This window comes from Borostomias antarcticus, assembly GCF_949987555.1.
Source record: "Borostomias antarcticus genome assembly, chromosome: 14".
Taxonomy (NCBI): domain Eukaryota; kingdom Metazoa; phylum Chordata; class Actinopteri; order Stomiiformes; family Stomiidae; genus Borostomias; species Borostomias antarcticus.
The window spans coordinates 21,727,600-21,737,264 of record NC_140247.1 but is presented as its reverse complement, the minus strand read 5'-3'; positions in this window follow the sequence as shown (position 1 = coordinate 21,737,264).

Genomic DNA, 9,665 nt, shown 5'->3' with positions numbered 1-9,665 from the left:
ACTGCATTGTCATGACTGATGATCTCCTCGCACTGACCGATGGGTGGGTCCAAAATACTCACTATCACTCCTAAATGAATGAGTTTTTGGTGACGTCAAGTGTTATTCACAAACTGGCCACATGATGCCACTGTTATCCCACCAATGATGGCAATCCTCCCCCCCCCCCCCCTCTCCTTCCCTCCCCTCCCCTCCTCTCTCTCCTCTCTCTCCTCTCCTCCTGCTTTTTCCTTTCCTTTACACTGCTCTCCTGTCCTCTCCTCCTCTCCTCCCCTCCCCAGCCCAGGGGAGTTGATGGAGCCTGTTCTTCCCAGCCCAAGCACCGGGAGTCAGGACCTTCTGAGTGGTCAGGACAAGTAAGATGAAACCCCTGCAGTCAATCTCCCTGATCAATAGTCTCCATGACCAATCATATCTATTGACACGAAGAGGGTATTTGAGTAAGTAGCTGTAGCTGGAATGAAAATGTGTGTGTGTGTGTGTGTGTGTGTGTGTGTGTGTGTGTGTGTGTGTGTGTGTGTGTGTGTGTGTGTGTGTGTGCATCCTCTCAGCATGCCCACAGGCCCAGCAGAGACCCACCAGATCCTGGATCTATTGGCTGATGATATCATCCCTATAAACACAGACACACAAAGGTAAGCAATATAGAATAACACACTGATACACACATGTGAAAACACCCAGCTTCTTTTGAATACAATGCCAATTAGGGAGCAAATCGAAGTCATGAATCACGGCAAGTTTCCCATAGGAAGAATGACAAACTACTTCTAAGTTTCCCAACAGTCAATTTAATACAACAGGATATAGTTGTGCTGGACTTATCTGGACTGTGCAGTAGAGAGTTGTCCAGGTGTGCTTAACTCTGAAACTTATCTGGACTGTGCAGTAGAGAGTTGTCAGGTGTGCTGAACTCTGAAACTTATCTGGACTGTGCAGTAGAGAGTTGTCCAGGTGTGCTGAACTCTGAAACTTATCTGGACTGTGCAGTAGAGAGTTGTCCAGGTGTGCTGAACTCTGAAACTTATCTGGACTGTGCAGTAGAGAGTTGTCAGGTGTGCTGAACTCTGAAACTTATCTGGACTGTGCAGTAGAGAGTTGTCCAGGTGTGCTGAACTCTGAAACTTATCTGGACTGTGCAGTAGAGAGTTGTCCAGGTGTGCTTAACTCTGAAACTTATCTGGACTGTGCAGTAGAGAGTTGTCCAGGTGTGCTTAACTCTGAAACTTATCTGGACTGTGCAGTAGAGAGTTGTCCAGGTGTGCTGAACTCTGAAACTTATCTGGACTGTGCAGTAGAGAGTTGTCCAGGTGTGCTTAACTCTGAAACTTATCTGGACTGTGCAGTAGAGAGTTGTCCAGGTGTGCTGAACTCTGAAACTTATCTGGACTGTGCAGTAGAGAGCTTAACACTCCCCCGGTGTGGGTTTCTCTGCTCAGCCTGAGTACGACACAGACGGTCAGACAGGAAGAAGTAGAGCAGGAACCAGGCGACACACACAGGTAGACACCAGTGTTAATCACACTTCAGGATGAGGTCATTGTAGTTATAGTGTAGGACTGCTACTACTATTACTACTACATCTGCAACTGCTATTACTACTACTACTACTACTACTACTACTACTACTACTACAATAATACTAATACAGTAATACTATCTACTACTAAAATTGATTTATTTGTTTAATATAAAGATGATTAACAGAGGCAGTTTCGACAATGCAGATATGTGCCTTGATTTTTTGAAATGACACTATAATAGCCTAGAATAATAGAGGTTGAATATAGTTTATTTTCCCTGGGTAATTTTGGGAGTCCTCTCTAGAGTAGGGCAGAACTAGCCAGGCGGAAGCAACACTACAGAACCAAAGGCTTTTATTCTTCCTTTGCTGGGAAGACAAGGGATGGGATTGTTTTTTTCTTTTTCATTTTAGTTTGTTCTATGGCTTTTAGTTTTGTTTCACACTGTGTGCTTGTAAATAATATAGCTAGATTAGACAGTAAATATTCAATATGAATGTATTGCTTATGAATGTAGCACATTATTGGAGATAATCAGTAATGCTCCTTTTATATAACCCTTGATTAAAAAGGGCATGAAATTGGACTTATAAAAGTTATATCAGGGAATATCTCAAGATATAATCGCTGTTATCTACGTCCACAGGAGAACAATTTGACTTTTTTCTCCCTTCCCCACAATTCACATTCTAGAATTGATCATATCCTAATTTCAAAGGGTCTGGTGGGTGAAATCCAGGATGCTTCAATTGGTAATAAAGTTGCTTCTGACCACTCACCTGTTAATATAGTCTTCATGAACTGTGTCTTAATGAACTGTTAATATAGTCTTCATGAACTGTGTCTTAATGAACTGTTAATATAGTCTTAATGAACTGTGTCTTAATGAACTGTTAATATAGTCTTAATGAACTGTTAATATAGTCTTAATGAACTGTTAATATAGTCTTAATGAACTGTTAATATAGTCTTAATGAACTGTCTTAATGAACTGTTAATATATTCTTAATGAACTGTTGATAGTCTTAATGAACTGTTAATATAGTCTTAATGAACTGTTAATATAGTCTTAATGAACTGTTAATATAGTCTTCATGAACTGTTAATATAGTCTTAATGAGCTGTTAATATAGTCTTAATGAACTATTAATATAGTCTTAATGAGCTGTTAATAATAGTCTTAATGAGCTGTTAATATAGTCTTAATGAACTGTTAATATAGTCTTAATTAACTGTCAATATAGTCTTAATGAACTTTTAATATAGTCTTAATGAGCTGTTAATATAGTCTTAATGAACTATTAATATAGTCTTAATGAACTGTTAATATAGTCTTAATTAACTGTCAATATAGTCTTAATGAACTGTTAATATAGTCTTAATGAACTGTTAATATAGTCTTAATTAACTCTAATGTCAAGGGCAAAACTACAAGATGATTCAATAATTCACTATTGCAAAACGAGATCCTGTAACTTCATAAAACTTGCTCTAGGTGAGTTCTGGGTGTATTATTAAGCAATAAGACACGAGAGGGAGTGCTTTACTGTGGTTTATTGGCACGGCTGTGGTGCGGCCGCAGGCGCGACGCGAAGCGGAGGGCCAATAAACCATAGTAAAGCAAGACCTCGAGTGTCTTATTGCTTTTATACAACAGAACTGCACTGTTGTTCATTTTATTTTGGAAAAAGACGGGTTTATAGTGTTCAGCCTTGCTTAAATATGTTGTTTCAGACCTCCGCGATACGACAGCTAGTTCCGACTTCGATTACGATTGCTAGGCAACGCGAGTACGCTGGTTCAGGTTCTATGGTACGATGGTTCAGTCCCTGACCCCGGAGTTCTGGATGTATTGTGATGGTTCAGTCCCTGACCCCGGAGTTCTGGATGTATTGTGATGGTTCAGTCCCTGACCCCGGAGTTGGATGTATTGTGATGGTTCAGTCCCTTGACCCCGGAGTTGGATGTATTGTGATGGTTCAGTCCCTGACCCCGGAGTTGGATGTATTGTGATGGTTCAGTCCCTGACCCTGGAGTTCTGGATGTATTGTGATGGTTCAGTCCCTGACCCCGGAGTTCTGGATGTATTGTGATGGTTCAGTCCCTGACCCCGGAGTTGGATGTATTGTGATGGTTCAGTCCCTGACCCTGGAATCACCTGGGTCGCATTTAAGGCAGTTTTAAGGGGACGACTTATGCCGCTCGGCTCACCTCGCAAGAAACTTGAGACTGAAAAACTGAAGAACCAAGAACAGAAAATGATTATTCTTCGTATGGGTTTGGTTTAGTTGTCCTCTCCTCCCAGGCTCGGGGCCAAGGGGCTATCCTTTTACCACCCTAAGCCTGGGTGAGGGGGTCACCCGGGCTATATATCCGGGCACACCTCCAGGAGCCATGTCACCGTTTCGTCACCCACAACCGTCAGGCCACGCGTTCCGTTGTGTCCGATATATCAGAAAATTAAAGAATTGAAAAGACAATATATATTATGCTGATCCTGCAGGTTGGAATACACCGAGCAATTTAAAATTTGAAGTGAACAGTCTCTTGCAAAAGAAAGCAGAATTTGCTACTAGACATTACTATGAACAAGGTGAAAGGGCAGGCAAGTTGTTGGCACATAGGGTCAAGCAACTTCATGCCCAAAGTATAATCCCCTCTATATTTAATGATAACAATGATCACAGAGAAGAAAAAAGTTCTATCAAAACCTTTACCCCTCACAAGGTGATATTATCAGCAGATCTGTATGATCAGTCTTTTTCGTCTGTTAATCTTCCTCGCTTATCCACTCAAGATAGGGCCTCATTAGAAGGTGATATTACGCTGCAGGAGATTCAGGGTGCCATCAAAGACCATAGATTAGGCAGTGCCCCTAGAGATGATGGATATCCATCTGACTTTCTTTTTTTTTTTTTAATGTAGTGATATTTTAGCCCTATTAGTTTTTCGTAGCGCCCTAGAAAGGGACAGGCTTCCTGACAGCATGAGATCAAGTATTATCTTCTATTATACTCTAAATTATAAAAAAGGTGGTGGCAACTATAGGCCTATTTCTCTTGGTAATGTTGATGGAAAAATGCTTGCTAAGATCCTTGCAAAAAGAGAATCTATTACTCACCATAATACACTCAGGTCAAGTGGGATTTGTTAGAGGAAGGTTATCTTCAGATACTATGACTCTTGCATCCTACTGTATGTGGATGTCTAGAAATAGTCCTGACCCTGTCGTGGCCTTCTCACTAGATACAGAGAAGGCTTTCGACGGGGTCAAATGGGGCTTTTTATTCAATCCAATTCAAGAGATTTGGTTTTGGGACATTTTCTGCCTGGGTAAAGCTGTTTATATATATATATATATATATATATATATATATATATATATATATATATATATATAAGAATAGTGCTCCATGGCCATGTTAACAACTGACCCTAAATCAGTTTTGATTGAATAGTGCTCTATGTTAACATCAGTGTGAAATTGTTTTTCAGCTCAGCTGACCTGTTTGATCCTTATCCAATAGAGGGCGTGTCCTCTCCCAGGTGAGGTGGGGTCAGGGTTACTGTTTCCTAGGTAAAGGGTGTGGTCAGGGTTACTGTCTCCCAGGTACAGAAATCACGCTGGTCTGGACTCAAACCGTCTCTCCCTGACTGCATAATGTACAAGTCAGTTGGTTACTTGATTGCAAACTCGATGCTTTTCCATCTACCAATTGTTATAGATGGTTTTTATTGATTTACTCTGAACGTAAATGTGAAAAATATTGTATTTGGTAAAATTGGTGTATTTTGACATCACTGTTATGTTATGCATAGCATTTCAGAGGTCTGAACGAGCCTCATTCCTGATGGGGTCAGATCTCTGAGGTTCTACTGTAGTAGTAGTCTACAGCAGCCTACAGTATGATGTAGTCTACAGAGGGAGAAAGACTGTTTCATATGTGACGCGTATTTGTTCATAAGCTGTTCTGTATCTTGACAGTATGAGTGGTAGTGCACTGGACGCCCTGGCTGGTGACATCATTCCCATCAACACAGACACCAAGAGGTACTGGTCTGTCTCTCTGTCTGTCTCTCTGACTGTCTGTCTCTCTGTCTGTCTCTCTGACTGTCTGTCTGTCTGTCTGTCTGTCTGTCTGTCTCTCTGTCCGTCTGTCCGTCCGTCTGTCCGTCTGTCCGTCTGTCTGTCTGTCCGTCTGTCTGTCTGACTGACTGACTGACTGACTGACTGTCTGATTGACTGAGTGACTGACTGAGTGAATAGTGCGTTACTCTAATGATCTCACCCTGTGTCCTAACTCTGTCTCCTCCTTGTCTCTGTCCTCAGACTCAGCACAGACAGGTCCTGGAAGACATCCTGGGAGATCAACCCACCTCTACACACCAACACACAGGAGAGGTGAGGACACACACGTATCCAGTACACCTCCCTCCCCCTTTTCTCCTCCCTCCATACCTGCTCTGTTCTGAGCGCCTCCCCCTGTGTGCTCTCCCCAGCGCGCTGCTGCCCCCTGCAGGCCACGCCGACGAGCAGACTCTGGTCACGTTCCAGAGAAAGTGAGTCACCTCCGCAAACATCCCAGCGTGTGTGTGTGTGTGTGCGCGTCGTGCTATTGGTGAATATAGGTCAGATACTCGTATATCCCTGTCTGGTAATAGATCACCTTCATTCCGGCCGCTAACAATGATCTGGATGTGTGTGTGTCATCTGGGGTAGTTAACAATGATCTGAATGTGTGTGTGTCATCTGGGGTAGTTAACAATGATCTGAATGTGTGTGTGTCATCTGGGGGTCTGGTGAAGGCGTCTTCATTACCTTGTGTTGTTGCTGCTAGAGTTGAACAATGATCTGGACATGGCGTCAACGCGCGCGCGGTATATATAAGGTCACCTGAACCAGCTGTATGGCCAGTACACGCAGTATGATGTCTTGTGGGTGTTGTGTGTGTAGGTCGGCTGAGAGCGATTCTCCGTGGGACAGGTGGACCTCGCCTACGATCTACGCCACTGTGCTGGACGAGGAGGAGGAGGAGGAGGAGGAGGAGGAGAGGTGTGCTACTACCAGCTCTAACAGGTCTGCTCACTTTTTTGACTGTATATTAGACATTTAATAGATCATACTGTACACTGTCTCATTATCATCTCTCTCACCATGAATACAGAACCATACATAGAACCTAGTTTTCACCAGCATAGAACCATACATATGGAACCTAGCTTTCACCAGTAGGCTCTGATCTCAAGGCTCCCCATGGCTTGTAGAAATCAGGATAACGTAAACCTAACACTTTCATAGGTCAGGTCAACCACACACACACACACACACACACACACACACACACGCACGCACACACACACACACACACACACACACACACACACAGGGAGAGGTAATGGCTAGCATGAATGGAGGGAGGGACATGAGGTGTAAGACCACACCCAGAACTATAAAACCAGAGGAAGTAAATAACTTTCACGACTCTATACTACACTACCCACGCTATACTACACTACCCACACTATACTACACTACCCACGCTATACTACACTACCCACGCTATACTACACTACCCCACGCTATACTACACTACCCACGCTATACTACACTACCCCACGCTAACCTCTAACTGGTGAGATTCTCTTCACTCAGGGAGACCTACAGCAACCCAGATCACAACATGCAGAGGTGAGTTGGTGTATCAGTTTATCTGAATTAGTGGGGAAGGCTTTCAACATTGTTAGTATTGTTAGTCTATTGATGGCATCTCTTCTGATCTTATTTAAGTCCTATTTGTTTCAAAATAAAAACAATATAAAGACTAGTCTTTAACTCCATTATGTTATAACTACATGTTGAGTTGATCACTGTCTTAAAATACTGGCTGCTACAAAAAGTAGTGTATGTTAAGATCTCACTCTTTCAAGTCTTGGGACAGGGGAAACTAAAGTCCCTGTGGGATTTCAAGTGAGTAGGAAATTTCAAGCGGGTGGGAACTTGACACTCCTTGTAAAGGCGACCTGTTTTAAGGTCACTGCATTGCCTGCATCATGGACACAGCACAGTACAGGTAAATTGGGATTCTTGTCATCGCTTGTCTTTTGTGTCTTATCAGCACTAATCATTTCCTCGTTCCAGTCCTAGCTATGCAGCTACACACAAACAAACGAATTTATTGTCATTTGTACTATACATGCATAGGATTTTTTGCAACACTGGTGCTTTACAACAATACAACAATGGAGAACAATGGACAAGTGCCAGGACAGGACAGTGCAAGCTAGGACTGGAACAAGGACTGATTAGTGCTGATAACTACATTACACATGGCAAATAAACGTTCTATTCTAACATGCCTTCTTTACCGGTCCAATGGACTGGTCCTCCCTGTTATACTATAGCAGTGTTTCAAGGGGTGGGGCCTAGTTATCCTGTTAAAGCAGAGAGCACAGGAGGGCAGGGGAGTCTAATTGGAGGAGATTTAGGCCAAAGCCCTGTGGCAACACAGCTGCATCCAACTTAACGTTGTGCTCAGGGTCTAGGGTTCCCTTTGGCTCACTACCCTGAACTCGGCCTTCCTCTGCTCTGCTTAATTAATAGAATTAAACCCACACTAGAACAAATCAGAACCCACACTGGAACCCATCAGAACCCACACTAGGAAACATTACAACCAATCTAAGAGCCTTTCTAGAATTATTCTCGAACCTCTCTAGAACCCTTCTAGAACTTGAGAGGTAGGTGACATACCGTCTCACGTGTTTTGTCTCCCCAGGTCCAACTCAGCTGACCAGACGCCCATGTCACCTGATGCTGAGACCAAGAAGTGTGTACAGGACATGGGGACAGCTTGGGTAGTCAGGTTGGGTCGTCAGGTTATTTCCTGAGCTTTATGTGGATAAGGTGGAGGGAATGACCTGTCCCTTTCTCTTTATCTCTCTCCAGGGGATTTGTTTATGTGAAGGAGTATGTAAACGCCTCAGAGCTTTCCTTGCACAACGCCAGAGACAATCTTGGAATGTGAGTTCAGCTCACGTATCTGTGGAATGTGTGTGTGTGTGTGTGAATCGTTAATGAATAATACCTTGGCCTTGTGTTTCCAGCAGATCTGATTACGCAACATCCAGCTCTTCCAGTCTCTCTTACAGCAGCCCCTCCTACGCTGACTCTTACTCCAGGTAACGCACAAACACACACACACACACACACACACTAGGGCATTCAGGGTCGACTAATGTTTTGATGGTCGACTATTCGACTAGTCAAGTAGTCTGTGAAACCCCTAACACACAAACACACAGCTTCTGTCCTGAAGACAGTAATCAGATCAGTGTAAGCCAATGGGGCAGAGCCTCCCAACACGCTCCTTAGAGGGCCAGGTGAAGACATCAGTGTGTGGTTTCCAAGGGGGTAGTGGTGACTAACGTAGGTATACTGTAGCAGAAATGTAACATTAGTGGCATTTAAAGAAGAATAAATTCACCAACCAATCAAAAAATATACCAATCAATCAACCGACCAACCAAACTATCAATCTATCAGTCAGTCAACCAATCAAAACCAACCAATCCTATGTGCCTCCGCAGGGCTGCCACATCGTCCCCCTGTACCTACTGTGGTCAGCTGGTGGGCAGCGATGCCAAGATCACCATCGACCACCTCAACATCTCCTGCCACCCTGCCTGCTTCAAGGTACTGTACCACATCTGTCTAACGCTGCTGCCTCAACATTCTAACACTGCTGCCACAATGTTCTAACACTGCTGCCTCAATGTTCTAACACTGCTGCCTCAATGTTCTAACACTGCTGCCTCAATGTTCTAACGTTGCTGCTTCAAGGTTCTAACGCTGCTGCTTCAAGGTTCTAACGCTGCTGCTTCAAGGTTCTAACGCTGCTGCTTCAAGGTTCTAACGCTGCTGCTTCAAGGTTCTAACGCTGCTGCCTCAACATTCTAACACTGCTGCCTCAACATTCTAACACTGCTGCTTCAAGGTTCTAACGCTGCCGCTTCAAGGTTCTAACACTGCTGCTTCAATGTTCTAACGCTGCTGCTTCAAGGTTCTAACGCTGCCGCTTCAAGGTTCTAACGCTGCCGCTTCAAGGTTCTAACGCTGCCGCTTCAAGATTCTAACACTGCTGC